Below are 21,959 nucleotides of genomic sequence, written 5' to 3' on the forward strand. Positions count from 1 at the left end.
TTACACTGCCCTAGGATATCATGGCTTGAAGCGAGAGCGCAGACACGCACAGAGCCACCAACCAGTCTCAAAGCTTTTGTAACATCTATTTGTGCATGTCCATGTCGCAGAGGCTCCTACGACATCTGACGTGGAGCTGGTACACCTGCTGTACAAAACAAGGCATTCTCCAGCCTGCCTTCCCCCCACCCCCAACTGCCCCAGCCCATCTTCCATCACTCTTCTTCCTTTTTCTCCCCCCTCTCCCCACTCCCCCTCCACTCCCTTCACTCTGGCATTTTTATTATTAATGTTATTGCTATTATTACTGTCCAAGCATAAGCTGATCCACAGGGGAGCCTGTGTAATTTAACCCCTGAAGCACTAAATTCCTTCACATGTGCCAAAGACACAGGTTTGTTGTTGCCTCCAGCAATATCCCAGGAAGACGAGTGATGGCGGTGTCATATCATCACACAGCGACTTAATCTATTGCGACACCCAGGGAACGGGTAACTGAAGAGATTTACAGAACATGCTCTCTGACTGAATACAAAATGTTATCGCCTTTACCAACAAACTCAAGTCACATGAAACAAAGTGAAACAAATTTTGCCCTCTTACGGCTCATTGTTTCCATGACTCTGCTTTACCCAATCCTACCCCAGCGCTACTTGTCCCCCTGTACGTCTAGCTATACAACACTTTTTTCAACATTTTTGTTTGTTCTCCCTCCTTTGTTCTTCTCATGTTCTCTGATTAACAAACAGCCAGATCATGTTGAACTGCCAAGTAATATAGCCTTGGAAATCTTTTATCCATACACTGGATGACTGAAACCATCACTTACATCAGGGTTATCTCTACATGCTGTCTTTATGTTGTCTGACATCTAATACATGTTTTTTAAAACAACAGATTAAAGGGATTGCACTTTTTAAAGGTGCAAGGAACACTAAATTCAAGACTCACAGTTTAGCTACAATAAATACCATCATCAGAAAAGCACCTATTTTAAGTACTGAAAACCAGAGAAGGGACTTTCCACATGGGTGTCCTGTCATCCATAACTATTAGGGAAGAATTCAATATAATAAAGAAATATATAACTGTTCTCTCCAAGATCAAGGTGAGATTCTCTATCTTCTAACGTTTCACTGACCTAGGAAGCAAGAATTTGGCACAGAATTAATACTGGAGAAAAATGAGACTTGTGAAACATCCTCGGCTCAGAATAACCTGACTGTGCTGGTGAATCAGAGCTTTCACCATGGGAAATTAACTGCTCTGGAACAGTGGGAAGAAACCAGTAACAAAGGCTGAGTTCAAATGCTCAGGAGTAAACAAATCCTTCCTCACCAAAAGGTATCAGCCATGCTTATCTCTAGACATGCAGATCTAAAACAGGTAGAGACTTCCTTGAAGGCCACTGAAATCTGTTCCTGTAGTAACAGATTTCTAATTTTTCTTTCTGTATACACATCTTCTTTTAAAGGCCTGTATCAGCTGACTGACTGAGCCCTTGGTAGTATAAAGTTTGTTTCCAGGCATAATTAGACTCCAGGTCAAATGATTTCTTGGGCACAAACTTGTGTGCACAGGAAGACATTAAGAACCTCTTGTGCTTTTCCCCAACCATTATTATGAAGAGACTTAAAATAATGGTTTTCATGGCTATACAGCTCCCAAATGGTAACTGTAGGGTTCCACCAGTTCAAAAGAAAAGTGGAGCTCACCACAAATTGCTCTTTTCCCAAGTCCTTCAGCTCCATCCCCCTTTAAATTCAAAGGTGTGATGTCCTATAGGAAGCCTTTACAGAAGGTATCAGGGTGCACTGAGATGCTGTTCACTGCTGTATTCATTTCCCCTTAGTGGTGGGTAGAAGGTTTAGAATACCCATCAAGAATATGTCAGTATACACCAACGCAAGTGCAACAATCCTGCTATCTTGTAGCTATCTTGTAGACTTGAACTCTAACATTTAATAGAATAAAACTGACATCGTTAATACAATACATAAGAATCACATAAAAAAAAAGTCTGTGTGCTTCATTATTACAATTAAAACTTTTTTTTCTGGCTATATTAGTAAATATGATCAAATGACAGCATAAAATCCTAATTACATCCTTCTGCAGCTGAAGCCTTCTATTATCAACTATGTTTCTGTCCTACAGCAGCTTCACTCCTATTGACCAGACAGTTAGCCCTATTCAATTATTCTATCTCAAATCAATGGATTTAGCTCCATGTATAATGGTTAAGGTGTAAACATTACGCACACACTCTTTCAGCCTAATTCATTTACTTGGAAATTTGAATTTATATTTTAATTTCTTATTTTTAAGAAACATGCAAATCTAAGTATTCATATTAGGTGGGGTTTTTTTCCTCCCACCAGCTCTGCCTCCATTTCAGGTGTTACATTTCTAGAAATTGAGCTTAACTTGTCTACAGTATAAATATCTGTCTTTCACAGATCAAAAAGGAAAAGTGAGAATTATAATTATTTGATTCAAGTATGCTGAATAAAGCAATAAAATATCAGTATGACTTTTAAGCAGATCTGGTCAATATTTCCCTGCTAAAGCACTCACTCAAGGTGTGAATTGATCCAGAAAGTACAGCCTTTAGTCTTGCTGCACTTTTGACACTTGTATCACAAACAATTTGGTTCAATTACTGTAGATGTATATGTGTCTCTCCATATGTCTGTGTGTGTGCACCTGTACCTACACAAACCGCACGTCAATGTACTATATTATGGGCTCTCGGTTATCTTCATATCTTAACACACAAAAAATAAGTGGCAAAAAGTAAGCTGAACCAACATGTATACAGAAGTGGATGTCTCTGTATTTCATTCTAGTTCGAAGCCACCTTATTAATTTTGTCCCTCCAGAGTCCCCACTTCTCCGCTTACAGAGCTTCCAGGTGAGCTGATTTGAAAGCACACCGAGTTACAATGTGTTACCTGCCATACTCACCTGAGAGCCAGATTTTACACTCCTTTCTCAAACAAATGCATGTTAACTTGAGTGGCACACCCCTGCAATACTTAAGCATAGCAGAACAGATTCCTCTTTACCTACAATGCTTTAACATTGTATAACAGATTGCTGGTTACCCAATTCCTGAAAGCACATCCATTTTTGTGCATCTAGGAAACAGATCTAATACTAGCACCGTGATACAGTATGTTTACTGACCAGGTGACCCAGAATATGGTTACAACTTATCTGAGCATGAGTTCAAACAATACTACCCAATGAAATGCTGATTTCTGGGGGAACACCCTTGCTGTTACCTGCCTTGAACCCATCCAGGACTACATCCAAAGCAGCTGAAGTTTATAAGCATGAGGGTGATGCCAGGGAGCTGTTTTAATAAGAAAATCTAAAGCAATTTCTGCATGGAACCATTACAATGTGACTGTTAAAAGAGAGATAAGAATTTCTCTATTATTGTCAAGGAAACAATAGGCTTTAAAAAAATTGGAAAGCCTTTTAGAAATAAAATATCAAAAGGAAAAGTTGTAACTCAGTCTTCCTACTGACCCGTTTACCCAAACTTCAGATTATCTGCTCCCAAGGCATTAACATAAACTTCCCCTGCTTTATTAAAGGCCATATCTGTATACTTTAGCACTGTTTGCATTTGGTACACATATTTTCAGAATGCTAACGGTCTTTTATTCAAAAATGAATTTGGCAGAAAAACAAGAATCAGCTCGCTTTAAATGTTATTTTTCTAAATAAATTCTCTAAACCTGATTGAGTTAGATCCTTGAATCATGCTTTGGAAGATGCAACTCGGAGTTTTTGAATAAAGTGAAGCACTTAAGCAAATCAGACTTTTATTCTTCATCCACTGAGAAGCCTGAGATTTAAGATGAAAGAGCTGGGCTGCCTTTCTCTCTCCTTATCCTGCGAGGTCCCTTCATTTTCCCTGTTTTCCCAGTAGATTTACTTGTAAATCTGGTGACAGCCACATTTGAAGTCCTGAGGTCTGACTCCTGACCTCAGTTATGTTAGCCCTTCCCTGCAGAAGAACTACCCCTTGGATCACTGACTTGCTATTATTCTATGGTTAATAGACCTGAGCTGTGCAATATTTTTTTATCTGGCTACAGTCCTATCTCTAAATTCTCTATTTTGAATGAATACCGATTTTGTGACATGAAGTCTGCTATATAATGAAATGCAAACAATGAAAAGGCTAAATCAGTTTACAAAAAATCTATTTGTCAAACAGTGTGGAGATGCTCCCAATTTAGTCTGGGCAGTGCATGCAGCTCTTGATAAGGGAGTTAAAACCGAGCCGTTCCACTGCATAAAAATAAAAGCATCTGCGAGAGAGAGACATTTTCTTTGGGAGAATCTTCCCTAGAACCTGTGGCTAATTATTAAAAAATATTTTAAAATAAAAAATAAACACACACCCCCCCTTGGATTCTGCAGGAATTTTCCAACAGCCAGGAGCACTGTTATAGGAGGTAACAGCAAACGCCTCCCCAGCGCAGTCCCCTTATGTCACATTTGCATTTCTATTCAGCTACATTGCCTGACAATGAAGCAAATGGGTCTGCCTTATCTGTACAATTCCGGACAACAGAGATTTCTAAGCCATACAAAGGAACGAGCTTAACATTCAGCACTCAACACCTCCCGGTGTCCCCCCCCTCTCCCCGCCCCCAGCCCTGGGGGGATGGCGGTCACACAAACACCTGGCCACGCCACAGCCTGACACCCTCGCATGGCATCCGAAAAGGAGCCGGTTAAGAGAATAACAATAAAATACAAGAATAAGGGATCCAGACTTTTAAGGAGCTTGCCAGCCTTGAGGAAGAAAATAGTCCCAACCCTCCAGATTTTCAGGCTTTGTTTGGATCGTAGAGGAGTGTCCCTGGAATGTAAAAGTAGATAATATCTAGTCAACCATTTGTGACTCCCACTGTCCCTTTTAGGCTGGTATTTAATACAGCAGATGAAATCTACAGATCCTTTTATCGGGGAAATTTCATATCACCCTAGTTTTCATTAGAAAACCTTTAGCAGCTAGGCTGCCTAACTCATGTCATTTCACTGCACTATGAAGAAGTTTCCAGCTAATTCCTTCAAAATTACTATCGTCTCATTTAAAAGTTAGAAATTACACCAAAAAACCTGCACAAGCTGAAACCTCCAGATCCAACTTTTGTTATGACAGGACTTAAGCCAGCTATAATACAGGCTAGGGCTTTAAACAGTAAGGAAAAAAATTACAGTGACACAGTTCTGTAGATACTTTGGCTCTAGTCTGGCTTTCAGTGAAAAAGATAGATAGATATAGATATACACACTGTATCTGTCTTCTTGGCCCTCGCCCTTGCTCTTAAATGCTCGGGGTAACAAAATAGGCCTATGAACTCAATCTAGAGTACGAGAAACTTTGTTGTGAAGGGGGTTATCCACATGTTTATTTTTATACACAGAAGTAATCCGGGGTACCAAGCACGGAGAGGGAGGTGGGAGAGTGTCCATCTTTTTGTCCAGCTAGTATATCCTAAAGCACAATATACCTTTTCCGTAGCATATCGAATTTTAAATTGCTAGCTTACACTTTAATTGTCCTGAACTTCCAGGTAAGGTTATTCTTTGCTGTTGAACAAATGCTGAATTTCTCCCCAGAGGTGGTTGCAATGAGTAGTGATTCTCTATCTTTTTCTCACTCACACAGTTTTGAAGATTTACAGGCATGAGTATCATCACGTTAACATAAAATGATATTATTATTGTCAAAAAACAAGGCAGCTAAACAGAGACACTGAGGAATGCAGAGCACTTACTTGGATTCAAAGGAAACCCACTGCAGCCCATTGTTTTTAAATTTTACTAATACTGATACGTCAAAAGCTTCTATCATTGTTGTGTTTGCATGAGTTGGAGCAAGGGGCTGGAGGACAATCTGCCTCTTCAAGTGCTAGTAAGAGAACAGCAAACTTTTATTATCCTTATCACTGAGAATGGCTTTATTGCCAAGAAGATATGAAACTAGCACTGCCTTGGTATCACACCTCCTAAAGCATTGCAGATCCCTCAAATGGTGCCACGGTGACAGATCACTTTTACCTTCAACTGTGCAGGTGTATGTATGAGCAAATTTCATATAAGGTGTGTGCATATGGTGCAGTGCAGAGCAAAATTTAATCCTTAAACTTCCTATGGTAAAAATAAAACATAGAACAAAATTAAATAACTGCTACTAACGTGCCAATATTTTAAAACATTTTTCTAGACTGTAGTATTAGAGATATTATGAGGTATCACATATTACTACACTGTTGGAACTAATTGTTTCTGTTGATTTATGAAAACAACAATTAGTACATTAGTACAATTAGATGGAAGAGCGATGCAGTAGCTGAATACTTAGGAAGAAAAGAAACCAAGGAAAACATTTTTCCACAGATTGGTCCGAGGTTTGTTTTAATCTCAAATCAGATCATCTAAAAGGCTTACTGTAACTATCCAAATGAAAATAACCCCCCTCTACCCCTTCATTAACATGCAAGGACAGAAGTTGCAGAATACACCTTGCTGAATGCATGCTTAGTTTATGCCTGTGTACTGCATCTTGAAGATACCTGTCATGATGGTTTCTACAAGCTTGTCCCTTCTGGAGTAGACTAAGCAACACAGTTGACCCAGAAGGATTAGATGAGAAATTCAACTAATTAATGAGCCCTGCAGGCAAAACATCATTTCTTCTGCTCTTTGGGGCATTTACAAGGTCAGCTGGTTTGCTGGTTTTTTTCCCACATCAGGTGAGACTCACTCATCTGTCAACTTACACAGGATTTGCAAGACAATAGTGGCCACTATCAAACCAAACAACATGGTACATTTTGTCCAATTCCTACAGTAAGGGAAGAATTGTTCTGGCCAATTCAGCTTTGTCAAAATCAGCTTCTCTAATGTTACTTTGCTCTTCCAGGGGCAACAGTTTAGAATTACCAATACAATATTTCCCATGTACAAAATATTCTGGAACACAACTTGAAATATTCTGGAACACAGCTCAACTCCCCCATCCCGCTCTGCTATCTTTCTGATGATCGCTTTTCTGAGCATCACATGGCACAGTTTTCTTCCATCTGCCAGGGAAGTTTCCCAAAAAGTATACCAAGTTGAAGAAATGAGGAATCTGAATAGGAGACATGTTCAGACAGAATTCAGAAAAATGATCAGCTCACCTCATCTGTTTCTCTAGCAGTATGTGCACTGTTACTATCCAATGGCCTCTTTGGTAATAAACTTGTCCCACCTCCCATCTGCTCTGCTTGCTGGCCTCCTGCCACTTCAGCCTCAGTCCTTTCCTGTCTTCAAGATGTCATTCAACTTCAGTTGCTCCCCTACCCATTTGTTTCTCTTTCCAAGTGAGATCAAGCATACATCTTTCTATGTCTCTCGCTCCAGCCTTTAACTTCTGCTCCATCTTTTTAGTAAGTGTCTATATTTCTGCTCCATTTATCATAGTTGGCAGTATGCACTATGCAGGTGTCAAGGAAACCAAGAGAGAGTTCACTATTCATGATATTGCCATTTCAGCCTTCTTGTGGCTTGCCATTGAGTGTCAGCTCCTTAACACTGAGCTACATGTTGAGAAGAATATGTATCATTTAAAGACAAATTACTTTAAGCCAATACAAGAGCATGTAAAGAAAAAAGGATGCTTTAAAGTTAGACTTGTCCTGCCTGACCTCTTTTAGCTTATTTTTCTTTTTATTTGCTTATTACCAGAGTTTTTATGTCATGTCTGCAGCATAGTTCCTTACTGGCTAAAAATAAGTGTGCAAGACATTGCATGATGCTGGACATAACATGCACACAGACCTCTGTAAATGTGAATGCCTAATGCTTGACTTCAGTAAGTGCTTTCTTTTCACATCAATGTGGACTTGTGTAACGTAACCCAGCTCAGAAAAAGAGACATCTTGGACTCTGTGGGAAAGAAGTCAAAACTAAATCAGAAATATCTAAAGGGCTTTCTGCAAAGACCAAGAGCTCAACTCCACCCCTCTCCTCTGCTGTCTTGAGCACGGAGAAGCCACAGCCTCCCCCAGGAGGCTGAGCCCCAAGAGAATTGTGTGCCCACTACCAGCCAAGAACCACTGCTTTTAAGGACAATGCTCAATTCCACAGACACACAATGAACAGCAAGCCATATTCCTAACCTGGAAAACTGGTTTAATTCTTTGTTGCACCTGAGAGAAACTTCCCCATGTGTACAATACTTCAACACAACACAGGCGTTTAAAAGAAACTGCAGCCTTAATTGTCCATGTCCAATTGCAGTGATTACTTTAGAATTTGAGATAGAGGGGGCTTGGGGGTGTATTTTGCTTATTTTTTTGAAAATACTTTTTATTCTGTCATTTCAAGTACAATGAAATGTCACTTCATCATAAACAGCAGAGTACTGGGAATAACTTCACTACCGTAAGAATCTATCTTAGCAAAGAGAGACCTGACTTGGTGAGAATTCACAAATTACATGTACAGTAAAGGTTTTCAGGCCAGACAGTTCTTCGGACAAATGCAGGTTAGAGATATAATGAAACAAAGAGAAAAACTGACCATTAAGGTAACTCATGTATGATGTAGCTTGAATTATTTTGCATAAAGCAAAGAACAAAGGTTTCCATGTGAGGATTTTTTTAGTCATGATATACAGTCAAGCTTCCTAATCACTACAGCCCAATTTAAAATCGACAAAGCCCTTCTACAGTGGAAGTGCACACACCCAACATGAACACAACTTGCTACGTTTTATTTTCTGTGACAAAGGAGAGAGGACAGACACCCCTTATAATAATTTATTTCTAAACACTTCTGTCCAGGCCACCTTCCATTTTTTACCCATCATTAGTGTGACAACAATAATAAAGGTAGAGTTTTATTTACAGGAAAACAAAGTCTCCACTTTCTGGGCCAGCTAAGCTAATGCATAGCTTATAATTTTTGTCCTTACAAATATTATTCTTCAAAACAAGCCTGTAAAATCATTCTGTGACTGGCAGAGCCCCATCTGACAACTTTCCACTTCTTCTTCCACATAATTTCTGTGAAAGTGAGAAGGACTATTGATGTAAATACAGATATAAAACTAAAACTAAGGGCCTAACATAAAAATTTAGTTTAATGCCTTGCAAAATTTCTCAGGGAAGTGAATTTTTGTATTTCTTTAGCACTGTAAATATTATGCTTCAATTTGAAATTCAAATCTGAGCATTTACCAAGTCATTTACTGGCATTTCCCTCTTTTGCTAGAAGGCAATGAAATATATTCTAGTCCTCTGATCAACTGAGTCCCTTCATGTTATTCAGAGACCAGTACACAAAGTCCTTACTTAACGAAAAGAGTAGAATATACAATTGCTTTAAGTATTATAACCTATTTTCTATCCCTGTTATACCACCTGAAAAAAAATCCACACCTACAGAAGAAGGTCAACAGCATGGAGTGGGTCAAGGTCATGGCTGAAAAGGCAGAACAAGAGCAGGACAGCCACACACTGGGAATGGGTAACACAACTTAGTGGGTAACACATGCGACATATTACGAGCAACGGCAGATTACAGTGATATAATGAAGGGATGCCTCTCGTACCCCTGAAAGACAAGGACAGCGTAAGACAAGAACCCATCCAATTATCTCTACTCTTATTTTATTCCTCATCCTTCAGTCAACTATCTCAAGCACGGGAAGCACCCTCTTAAATCAATCCTGCGTTCATTCCATTTATCCCTTTACAGGTATGCTCATTTTATTCTGGTCCACTCGGCGTCTGGCACGACTGAGAAGAACAAATTAATGTGAGCACAGAAGTCTAGCAGGCTCCGTCTGTAAGGAGTGACCACAGCTTTTCCTTGTCACTTTCCCTCCCCTTTACCCAAGTGCCATAAAACAGCCTCCGTGGCAACAAAGCTATTTAGTACCCCGTGCCATCATGTGCAGTGGGGCAAATCCACACCCTGTTGACCATCACTCCAGAGTTGTTTGCGTTGTCTCTCTGGTTCGACAAGTCTGTGCTGATGGCACCTGTTAAAGCTGCTTCAACTAAGCTGTTCTGCATTTGTCTGGCTGGATTTGGACTTCCCGGATCCCTGACTGAATACAAAGTGATTTGAAAAAAACACTGTTTGGCAACAAGCACAGTGGGGAGTACACTGCGTGTTGGTATACAAGAGCACAATGTGTTCTTCATAACATCACTGAGGGAGCATGCTGCTCGAATCTCTCTGCTGTCGAGATCAAAATGGTCTCCTTTGTTGTCAGCTGTTTAATAGCAGCTGTTTAATGTAATTCCAAATGATCTGCTTGAATGAAGTTGTCATTCTTGCAGTTCACTTTAAAGTAGTAAAAAAAAAAGAAACCACCACAGCTCGGCCACATTGTTTTTCTATTGTTCTTATGAAAAGTTGCACTCTCTTGTATTTCTAGCCTATAAAGATAATAAAAATCCAATTTCTTGAAATAAAATATGAATTTAAGGGGGAAAAAAAAGAGGCAATATTTCTTTCAAAACACTTTCCTTTCAGACACTCAAGAATCATTTGATTAAAAAGATCTTTGCTACTAAAAAAATACACAGAGAAAGAAGTGAACTTGTCAGCATATATGTGAGCAAAAAGAATATCTATTTCTATAGGTATTTCAATAAATTTTCCCCGAGTGAGGGTTATAATTTATTTTATTGCATTTCACAAAGCGGAAAAAGTTGTACCAGAATGTTGATACAGTGAAAAAACACATATGCACTTTCCTTGATGAAGCAGTTTAGCTTACAGAAACATGTTTTTATATCGCGCATGGCTTTTGTTAAAATCTGTTTGATACCAAGAACGATAATAAGGATCATAATCTGTAGAAATATTTGCAGTTCTCTGATGAACAATAGAGGGCACTAATGCTTCTAATCTGACAAACGCATCACGCACCAGACAGACAAAATAGCAGCGGTACTTGTAGCACACAAACCACATCATCTATGCTAAATACGTAGATAGTAGAGAGAGGATTTCTCTCTCTCAGAAAAGTTCTTTTTGTCCTTTAAACTTCCTTTTTTTTTTTTTTTGCCTGCAGAAAGTACGGTGTGATAATAACACGCTAATACTTGCAGCCTTTCAAAGTGTTATTTTCTTTTGTTCATTGAACAAAGCAGATGCAACTTTTCCTCATCTAAATCCTTCTTCTGTGTACTTTCTCACCACATTCTTCTCTGTTTACCTATAGCTGTGTACAGTAGTTCAAGGTAAAGCAATTCCACTGATAAATGCAGAAGCTGAGGGATGCTTAGTGCGTGTTACCTGTGTTCCCAGTAAGCTAATGTAGAAATATTGGCTGCAGTCATCAGTAACTGAGAGATCCTGGGGCACCACCTGAATGCTCTAAGTTAGAAGGGTTTATCAGGGAATCTTATAGCACTGAAATATTTTAAGCAGTTTCACTTAGCTCTGAAAAGATGCAGCTGCATCTTATATTTTCAATATGAGACAGACACAGTATTTTAGAATGGTTCTGCTCCTTAAACTACCTTTTCTCTATATGCACCCATTTAGAAACCAATTCAGCCTTTTTCCCAGAATAAATCTTAAGAAGATAAAAACTTGGTTAGAAATACTGGTAACTGAACACCATCTACCTTTTTGAAATACTTACTAGTCTCTCCTATTGCTACTCAAAGAAACAGATTTATTTCTCAGCCTTGGAGATTGAAACTTTGGCAAGAGAGACTTAAATACCAAACACCAACCAAAAGATTGTTGCTAACATTGTGAAAAATTGGTAAATGTGCTGTGATTAGTTCAGAGTAACTGTTGTCTGGAGAAACATAAGAAATACTAATATTCTGATGCAGTAATATCAGCACACATCTTTAATGAAACATGAAATATATCTCCCTCTACACACTTCTGGTAGCAAAGTCTTCGTGAATTACATGGCTTAATTTCTGACTCCTCAATTTTAGAAACATCAGCTTTTCAAAGCTACCAAACACTAGCAGATCTTAAGATATTATCATCTTCCCCAAGTCAAATGATACAGCTTTAGGGCCATGTTAATAGGTAGGCTCAAATCTGAAGGCTGGACTCAAGTTACTTCCACCACAGAGGAAAGATATACACAATTAGGGAACATAACTAAAATTTCTGTCCCAAGTCAGCCTGAATTATAATGAGTTGCCACCTTCCAACCTGGAACATTTAAATACTTTTTGGCCATAGATCTGAATAGTAAATGCAAGTACGAGATGTTCTTTATTTGACTGTACTGTAAAGGTCAAAATCCTACACACGATTCATGCAACTCTCATTGGAGTTTTCTGACGTCAAAAGATTATTCCCTAACTTCAAAGTGGTTTGTGTCGTTTGGTTTGTTTGTTTTTCTTTTTAAATATGACCTTAACGCAAGCATTCTGCCTTTTGTGTCTTTATTTTTTGTGCCACTGAAGAGGCTGGCCTTTGCATATTTCTCCATTTATTTCAAGCAGTCATAAGAGACATTGCAAACTAACAGGTAAAATACAAGCCATGGTATGAGGGATAATCATTCCAATTCAGTATATTATATTAAGTGCTATCATACTGATGACACTCAACTGTATATTACCGACTGTCTTGAGAGACAAGTAACAGCCAGACACAAACAGTATCTGTGATGCTGCCCAACACAAAAGAGGGTCCATTCTGGCAATGGAGACAGATAAATTGTTGCTTATTCCTATGCTAAAAATGTGAACAGGGGAAAAAGCCCCTGACCCTAAGACATTTTGAATACAACAAAACTGCTGTAGGCCAACAGGCATGAAGATACAGAGACAGATAATACATATGTAGAGCACCTGAAAAAGAAGAAATGTTTGAAAATGTTTGATAAAGACAGGAACTTTTGATGGGCTCTACTTTAAGGAACCATTTTTGAACAACTCAATGCCATTTTAGCAGAGAAGTTCTATGCAAACTTTAAACTCAGACAAAAAAAATTGCATAAAGATTCAAGTTTCTATCATTCATCTTTCTATTTTCCTTGCCTATCCTTCAGCAGCTCAGCAATGACTGCTATCCCTACTATCACCCTGAATGTCACACTTGGCTGTCTTGCAGTCATTGCTCAAAGCCCTTACCTAGGTCAGAAACTAAGCTAGCTTTAGCATTCTTCTTTCCCCTAAGTCATAAGTATTCTTAAAAGGTAAGTCTATCACAAAACTGCTAAATACCTAAGACTGTAGATTCCAAATATTTGGAAGGACACATGGTATGATTTGCCTCTGCTACTTGACCCCACCCCTACATTTTCCCCAAGGTCTTGTCCACCATTTCAAAATACTGCTTGTCCCATCTATTTCCTCAGTAACAGTATCAATATTCTTTTCCTGTCATTCTGCACATTAGACAATAATTTGTATACATCAATGCTGGTATGAGAATTTACTGGTTCCTAGTCCACAGTTTGTATCTGATGGATATTTACAATTACACTGGGCCAAATTTTATTACTCATTACATCACCAGATGTGGACTCATAACGATCTGCTTCAACTGAACGAACTTATACCATCACAAAACTTATCTAGAGACTGATGAAATAAGGAAATACCCTTATCAAACAATTACTACAGCAAGGTCATTTTTATTATTTTCCTTTTATTATTGACCTGCCAGGAACATTCACCAACATGGATTGGAAGTGCATTAGGAAATATACAAACTACAGTTATGCACAACTGCTTAGATGATCCAGACAACATCTAAAGTCCTAGAATGCATATATATATATATATCACCCACATAATTATTTTTAAGAAATTTTAGAGCATCTTTGTGGAACAAATTCAGATACTCAATTTAGTACAACCAGAACAAAGATATAGCTACTAATTGTTATTGCAGGGAATACTATAGAAACCATTTCTTGTATTTTCTTCACATTCACTCTTCAAGTTTTTCTGTAACTAATTATTTGATCTCTGTCCTGAGTCTTTAATAAAAGGGATTATGTTAAGAGTCAATTGCAGGTTTGAAAAAAACTAAATCCAAGATGATGGAAACAGATGTAAACTCAACAAAACTTCTCCAGCCTTAAAACAAGGTGAACACTGAAACCTTTCTTACTCCTTATGGTATAAGGCATGGTTATTCACCCTGAGATTATTCTCATCATAGGTTTTTCCTCTGAAAGAGCAAAGAAGGAGCAAAGAGCGTAGATGTTGGCATGGCAAAGGTGGGCCGTTACTGACACCAGCGTCAGTGCCGGCTGCACTCTGTACCAGGGAGATTCACACCACTAAATCAGTAAGTGCCTTCCACATTTCATGAATCCCTAAAGCAGTAGGTAGTTCTCAAACCAAGAAGTAAGTTAATCAGCTAAGTTAATCCTTGGAGCCAAAAGTATTCTCCTACTTACCCTCCCAGTCCTTCGTGTTAATAATGCAGAAGTATTATTTTAAAAATAATTACGTACTCCTGATGCCTAAGCGTAAACATAGAAAAGTTGCTTCAGCCTCCAAAAATTATGAATATCCTTCCTTTTAAGCAGGAACCTATTTTCTAATGGGAGAACATGACTTTGAAGTGGTTTGTCTTTTTTCCCTTCCATAAGCAATATACATAAGTTCAATTATTCATAAGAGGGACTAGTCATGTAAATAAGGCCTGGAAGACTGAGCACCATGTTGCCATAACACATCTGAATGCACAAAAGACAATTTTAGCCCATCCCTTGCTAGGAGGATGTGATCTCAGGAACCCTGGCTGGAGAAGGCAGGGTTCGTAAATCAGCATTTACACCAGGTGGGGAGACCACTTACAGCACGTTAGAACATACAGTGTGAAGTTTTACAACAGTAGATTTACAACAGCCAGAGTCGATAACACAAAAACAAAACCACAGAGCACCTGTCTATCAAATGATAGCCTGAAGAACAAAGCCTTACTCTCAAAAATCTAGTCTACGTGAAACTGATGGCTTGATTCCTCCAGAAGGCTGAGGTTTGATGGGCAACTATATTCAGGCCATTCACTAGTTCTTGCAGCATGTCTTCATAAGGAGCATCTCCTGCTCTTTAAAACAGCAATTCTGCCTGCTTCAATCAGAAATGGAGAATGATTTGGTATTTTTGTTGGCTGGTTATTTATAAGAGATCTACTCTAGATTAGTCCTGCTTGAGTGGCATCATAAATGGCTCCATTCCCCAGCAGTAGTCTACTTCAGATGGGAACCTGACAACCTCTACTTAGTGTGTCGTTCATAGTACACAATGAAGTGTAAAAACTGCTGTGAAAAAGCCTGTGTTTCAAAACAAACCATCTCGGTAATAAGCACTTAAAACCACTTTTTATTAATATATTTCTTTGTGTACAAAACAAAAGCTCAATGCTATAACAGGCCTTGGACAATTTTTTTGTTTGTTTTGTTGCCTTTTTTTTTTTCTCTAAATGAAGTACTGCTGAAGCATTAGAATGTCCAAAATAAATTATTTGAAATAAAGAGTTAAAGCGAGGCTTATGAAAGAGTTGCTTTTTCCCTCATCATGGCTTAATAACGTGCAGTTTTCAACCAAAAAGCTTAATCAAAATCCAAAGTGGAAATCCTAAATTAGTAAATATTGAATTTAACCACTTTTATATCTCAGGTATTAGCAAATACCTTTGGTCTACAGAGATACAGCCCCTTCTAATCCTTATCTGAATTTGCAATTAAGACTTCAGAGCTACAGATATCTGTACACAGCTCTGTACACAGCTCTGCTCTCTTATTTTTTAAATGATTGGACCCAAATCAAATCAGTCTTCAAATACATTGGAAAGTAAATGTCTGATGTCTAATTGAACTAATAGATAACGCTCTTTTTAGTACTGTTAATGCCTAGTGTGGGCTTCACACATACAGAGGCAAGGGGAGGGAGAGAATTAGAAAAAAAATCCACATAGGAAACCTTCTCATTATATTATTACCATGCAGTTCCTTGGTATAAAGATAGAGTAAAGCTAATATTTACAAATTATTTGTATCGTCATTGTCAATCCCCTCCCCTCCAAAAAATGGAGAAAACCTCTAAATGCATTAGGAGCTAGATTCTTCTTCTCTTTCACTAATTGTCACCTCCAATAGGACATTGTAAGAGCCTGAAAATGAAGCACTTATGAGTTTTCTTTTCCAATCTCTTGTGGGCTTCTCTCAGTTTATCGCAAATGAACAATCGTGTTGGAAGGGGCACCGTCTGTTTAATGTCATTAGTGATTGTTTCATAAAACAAACAGCCGCTCCACCATTCTGCTGCAGTTAATCTTAAATCTAAACGTGGCGGCACTTGGGGAGAGTCTCAAACATGGTTTGTTCTAACCAATGCAGGGCTCTTAATCTATTGCAAGTCAAGGCGCTTATCTCTCTGCTCAGCTCGGAGCAGTGATTTCTTTGTCCAAATATCAAACCAAACCCAGTTAATATCATGCTTCCAGCCTTTTCCCAAAGATTTTTCCTCCTTAAATCGTGGCCAAAGCCTAAGGCATATTTATTTATTGCTTATACCATTTCATGCTTATTTTTCAGTATTAGCAAAGTCAAACTATTTCCAAGTTAGTGCACGAGGGTATTTCAATGAGCTTAATCAGCCAGGTGAACTGATAACTCGGAGATTTACCTAATTGTGCTGGAAAATCATTCATTCTGGATTAAGCCTATAATGGCACACGTGTTTATAACAATTGAGGATTTTTATACAAAGGCTCAAGTCAAACTGGTATTAATGACCTTAAACTTTCATTAATGTTTGTAGAAGCAAAGGTTGCCATGACTTCATGGGATCAAATTTATAGCAGCAGCAGCCAGTAGAACCCAATAACAAAAAAAGATACCAATAGCCAATCCTAGCACTGAAGAAAACTTCACATAGCTTCTGCCAAATGCCTCATATCATATTCCTCCATGAGAAAAACAAGTTTATCCCATATGCTTTCCAGTGCTACCGCACCATTACTTGGTAAACAAGGATGAGCATATTTTGGCAGTTCGCATATTTTGGAAAATTACAGCACGTTTACAAGGGTATTTGTGAAAATATAGAGGTAATATCTATAATGCACTTGTATACAACAGATTTTAACTCTCTTCTCATTCTTTTAAATCTGCTTGAGTCTACCATCAAAGTCCTGAATTTGAAACAAAAGCATATGTGTGTTCTTGCAGAGTCAGAAGAAAAAGGTTTCTTTTGAGCAAATGAGTGGGTCTGAGTATCTCTGACCGCAAGTTCTCCCACAGTGGGGGCAACAGAAAAAAAGTTTTGCATTTTAAGACAAATCTGAAGCGAATTTTTGGCCTTACTGTTACCAATGCATCGTGCCCTAGGCCCCAAGAACAAAAACCTCAACAGCAAAAGAATCCTGAGCATTTGTTCACCAAGAAAGTATTAAAGTCGAGTAGGATTAATGCTTACCTCTTTGAGAGTTATTAGAGGTAAGCAAAAGCTGTGTCAGGCAAACACTGGTGGGCAGGTATACCAAAAACATTTTCAACAATGCCACAGTACTAGTACTTATATAGTTTTTATATATATTTCCTGGTTATATTTAGCACGCTGAGCTACAGATGCTTGTTAACATTGTGAAAGTATGCAATTTTTTTCTCTCTCTCCATTTAGAAAATGCAAAAGAAACCAAAACCAGGAATGCATGCAAGCCCCCATTCTTTCGTGATCTATTCCTTAGGACTTGTATTAAGCTCCCTTCATAAACATAAATAATTGTCTTTTTCTGTTCTCCTTAAATAAAAAAAAAAACCAAAAACACACACCCCCCCCCCAAAAAAAAAAAAAAAAAAAAAGAAAAAAAAAAAAAGGAGGGGGTGGGGGGAAGAGAGAGGGAAAATCAATTCAACTCAGGTTTTTCCACATCTTCATATCTCTTCCCATCTCAACTGGCTGGAGTAGAATTTCAATTAACTGGTAGGAGTCCAAGAGAAGCCCGGCTGCCTCTGTTGCTCCCGGTCATGCCCCATAATTGTAGAGGGACCTGCATTTTTCAGCCAATGACACGGCTTACAAAAATAGATACACTGAGTTATTTGATAAAGGAACCAAAGCCTGTCACTCCTGTTCAAGTGCCAAACAACATGAGAGCGAGTGAGATTGTGTTCAGATCCCAAACTGGCCAGGCTCATTATCCCACAGAACCATCTCGTGTTGGGGGGGAAAGGAGGGGGAAAGAAAAGAAAGAAAGAAAAAAAGAAAAATAAAAGGGGGGGGGGGAGGGGAAAGAAAGAGCAACATCACATGCAAGCCAATCAATTCCACAGCCTCCTTTTTTGGAGAAAAATTAATTGCCATGTTTCCAGCCTGTCACCCCTGCAGGAAGCTCTCCAGTGTGAGGTAGAAGTGGTATCTTTATGCATTTACTACACATCTTTTTTCAGAGGAGAAATGTTGGCATCCCCTCTTGTGTTCAAAAATAATCTTGCAAGTAAAATTCTTCTGAAGATCAATTGTTAAATCACTGCTAAGAAATAAAAATAACTGTTAACAGTTCCTTGCACTAAAATTTTGGGTATGTAACTCTGTAGAGTTACCAAAACTAATCTCTAATATATTTTACTGGACAATTAATTGATCCTTTAAGAAAAAGTTCTTTAACAAAGAGAAAGAAGCATGTTCATAACTAAGTGGCTGATAGAGCGTATTTGTTTTATATGAAACAGATAAATGATTGTTTGTGCTTTTATTTACTCTCAGTACCAGCCAGCAACACTTATCCCAATATTTTTCTTCTTCTCTTCTTTAGATTTATTTCTGAGCATCAGAAATATTCAGGTCTATAGCAGTTCAAACACAAATACTAAATGCTCCATAATGTTCAATATTTCCTGATTATACCAGTCATATAATATTACAAAGTATATTCTCACAGAAATATGTTGTGGTGCCTGTCCTATATAGTCCCCTAGGCAAACAAGACAAGTGGAGTGAGTACTGTCGTAGCGGTACTTTATGCTTACTATGATACAGTTGTGCCCCATACTTTACAGATTTTTTAGAAAAAAATAGGTCACTGTTTGAAGGTGTTCCCTCCTAATGCACCAATGTATCAAGTTAATATTTTCTACTCTATAGTCAAGAACTTGTACACAGTTTTAGAGCTCAATTATTGACAGAGTCAGTGAAAATAAAGCCATAATTATCAAGTGCGGACTTTCCACTTTCAAGGGCCAGTGCAGGTCAGATGAAATACATTCTGGTAAGAGAAAACTCGACCACCAACTCCCTGCAGATCTTGCAGACCTACTCCCAAAGTCTGATCTGAAACAAGGTCTGTTCTCTTCTTTTTGATATGTCAAATGCTGTCATACAGACTAACCCCACACACCTGTCAACTGTCTTTCCCACTGCAGACCCTGATTCATCTTCCCCAGCAGGTATAAAAGGAGGGCAGCAGATCTGCTGCTGGAGCTAGTAGCAGGACTTGAGCAGACAACAGCAGGGTGATGCTGTTAGTCCCCTCTGAGGCATCCAAAGAGATCCATGAAGCCCTTGTTCAGGTGGGAACTAAAACAAGGAACCAAAGGACAAGTCCCAGCAGAAGCAACGTAAAATATTACTTGATCACCATAAGCTTCAGATTTATTCATATTTGAATAACAAAACAAATCCTTGCATCCATCCTGGAAAACTTATGCCATGCTTTTCCTTCTCACTAAAAATGTCACTATGCTGCCAAACAAGTAACAACTCAGAGCACTGGGATTAGTAACTCTGCAAATAAAATAATCTCTGCAAATAATCACCTCCCAGTTTGTGTCCTCTTCTTTTTCTCAGTTCTTCTCTTCTTCATCTTAGTTACTTTTATTATCTTACCCACATATTAATTCCCCCTACTTTGCTCTTTTCATTGTTCTGTTCTTTTCTCCCTCTACTTTTATGACTGTCTCTCTGTCTGACCAATAATTTTAATTAAATCTGAAATGCAAAAGTCTAATTTAGAACCCCCAACCAAATATTCTATTCAGCAACCCCTTCCATTTAAAAAGCAGCACAATCCCAAACCAAAATGCCACACAGAGACATGAACATGTGATCCCACACTTACAAATACACAGAAATTTGTGCTGGTGGAAAGTTCAAAGACCTGTGTCCTTTGTTTATTAATAAAATGGGTACAAAGCAAAAAGAAACACTCAGGACGACAGCCTAAAAGGCCATCCTGATAGGGGAATCTGAAGGCAATCACCAACACTATTATATTTTTACTTATCAAAAGGCTATTTAAACAATAACACGCAAGCCCTTTAAACAACGTAGACACTTGGACTGTGTAACAGGGGTTGCCATACAGATCAGGCTGCCTTTGATTTCTGAGCACTGTAAATATGGAAAATTTAAGTCTACCCTTTTAATTGGCACTCTGGGCAGTTTATTTAATCAGTTGAACACCTTCAGCAAATGAAATTCCCACAGGAAAGAAGGTTTTATAATCTGTTCACTAGAAGCAGCAATTATTACTATAAGAAATACTGTTATAAGTATTATAAGAAATGTTCCTCCTCCCTGAATGCTACTTTATCACTATAATACCCCCAATACTGCTTAGTCTTGGCATGTTTTACACCTGTCCAGTCTTGGCATGTTTTACACTGTCCAGTCTTCAGGCCCTGAATTTAATGGGTTTCTGTCCAAAGACTGAAGAATTCACCCAATAAACCACAGCGCCATGCCTTCTAAATGGTATTAAAATTTTATATATATAGGTTGAACCAGAATGAGATTTATCATCTTTTCTTATTTTTATACTGCTATATTTACACTTGCTAGGGAGCATCTTCTCTGTGGCACGTTCAGCCCATTAGTTCTCAGTTAGCCTCCCATATCAAGTTTTATATTAAGACATTTTTCAGGTAACAATACAGATTGCTGAGAAAAGAAAAAAACTAACTTATTTTCCCTGATTTTGCCAAACACCACAGTATTCTCCAAGTCATCTCTACCTGACCACTTCAAAAGCATGAACAGAGTCTTAGGAACTGCAGAAAACCAGAAATGTTTTATCCCAATAATGAAAAGGAAAAAGAGGAAATTTGATGTGTAGTTTATTTAAAAAGGCTGAATTTTATTTAGAATGGTCATGTTTCTATAGAAAAACCTAATGTGGCAGACTGGGGACTCTATGTTTGAGAAATGAATACAAACTAATGCGGCTTGTACAGCAGTTGTGCCATAAACTGAGTACTTAGGAAGAACAAATTTAATTACCTTGAATTTTCAGCATTGTTAACAGAGTATAAAGGTAAACCCATCACACTGTAGTTATTACAAACTCAAAGCCAGTTGGTTGAGCAATAGTTGCAGGCCAGCAGAAACCTCGTGTGGCACCCAGGCTTCTAAAAATAATTATCACTGTTGTTATTAATAACAACATCAGTGCAAGCAAGTAGTACTAGGAAGGAATATCCACAATTTCATTGCATTACCGTGCACAGTTTTCTCAAGGGCACATTTGTTGTCAACTGCTACCACAGCTCCAGATAAGATCATGGTGGAGGTTTTTCAAATTCATAAATATGAATATAGAAGTCTAAACCTGACTTTTATGCTGATTTTACTTTCATGAGATTCTGCTTTCAAACTGTATAGCTGTAGAGCAGTTTCACAGCAAGCACGCAGACAGCAACAATATGGATTTGTCTGCATACAGTAGTTTCATCTCCAACTTCCTAGAGCAATCTACGAGGAAGCAGCATCATAACAAAAAAAATCTGCCCATAGTTAGAACCCAGTATGTTTTTATATTTTTAATAATGGCTTCTGATCACAAATCACAGCTGGTCTTCCATGCTAAATATCTATGGAAAGCTCCACATAGTCGTTTTCAAGGGAGGGGAAAAAATTAATCCTTTGGCCCTGTTGCACATCCATTTCCGAAAGCAGCAGAAACCTCATACACTGTTTGCAGAA

General features: G+C 38.3%; 1 protein-coding gene across 18 annotated transcripts in view; it reads right to left on the reverse strand.

The window, feature by feature from the left end:
* Positions 1 to 21,959, reverse strand: part of ESRRG (estrogen related receptor gamma) — a 403,057-nt gene that overhangs the window by 169,007 nt on the left and 212,091 nt on the right. The window contains exon 1 of one of the 18 annotated variants that reach the window (XM_027897316.1): positions 769 to 1,365. The exons of the other annotated variants lie outside the window; for them this stretch is intronic. The gene's annotated coding sequence lies outside the window, so the exon portion shown is untranslated. Of the gene's footprint in view, positions 1 to 768; positions 1,366 to 21,959 lie in introns of those variants that run through there. 18 annotated transcript variants of the gene reach the window in all.

The sequence above is a fragment of the Empidonax traillii genome, unplaced genomic scaffold, assembly GCF_003031625.1.
Source record: "Empidonax traillii isolate 1590-97213 ecotype Southwest subspecies unplaced genomic scaffold, ASM303162v1 scaffold535:size1322822, whole genome shotgun sequence".
Lineage (NCBI taxonomy): Eukaryota > Metazoa > Chordata > Aves > Passeriformes > Tyrannidae > Empidonax > Empidonax traillii.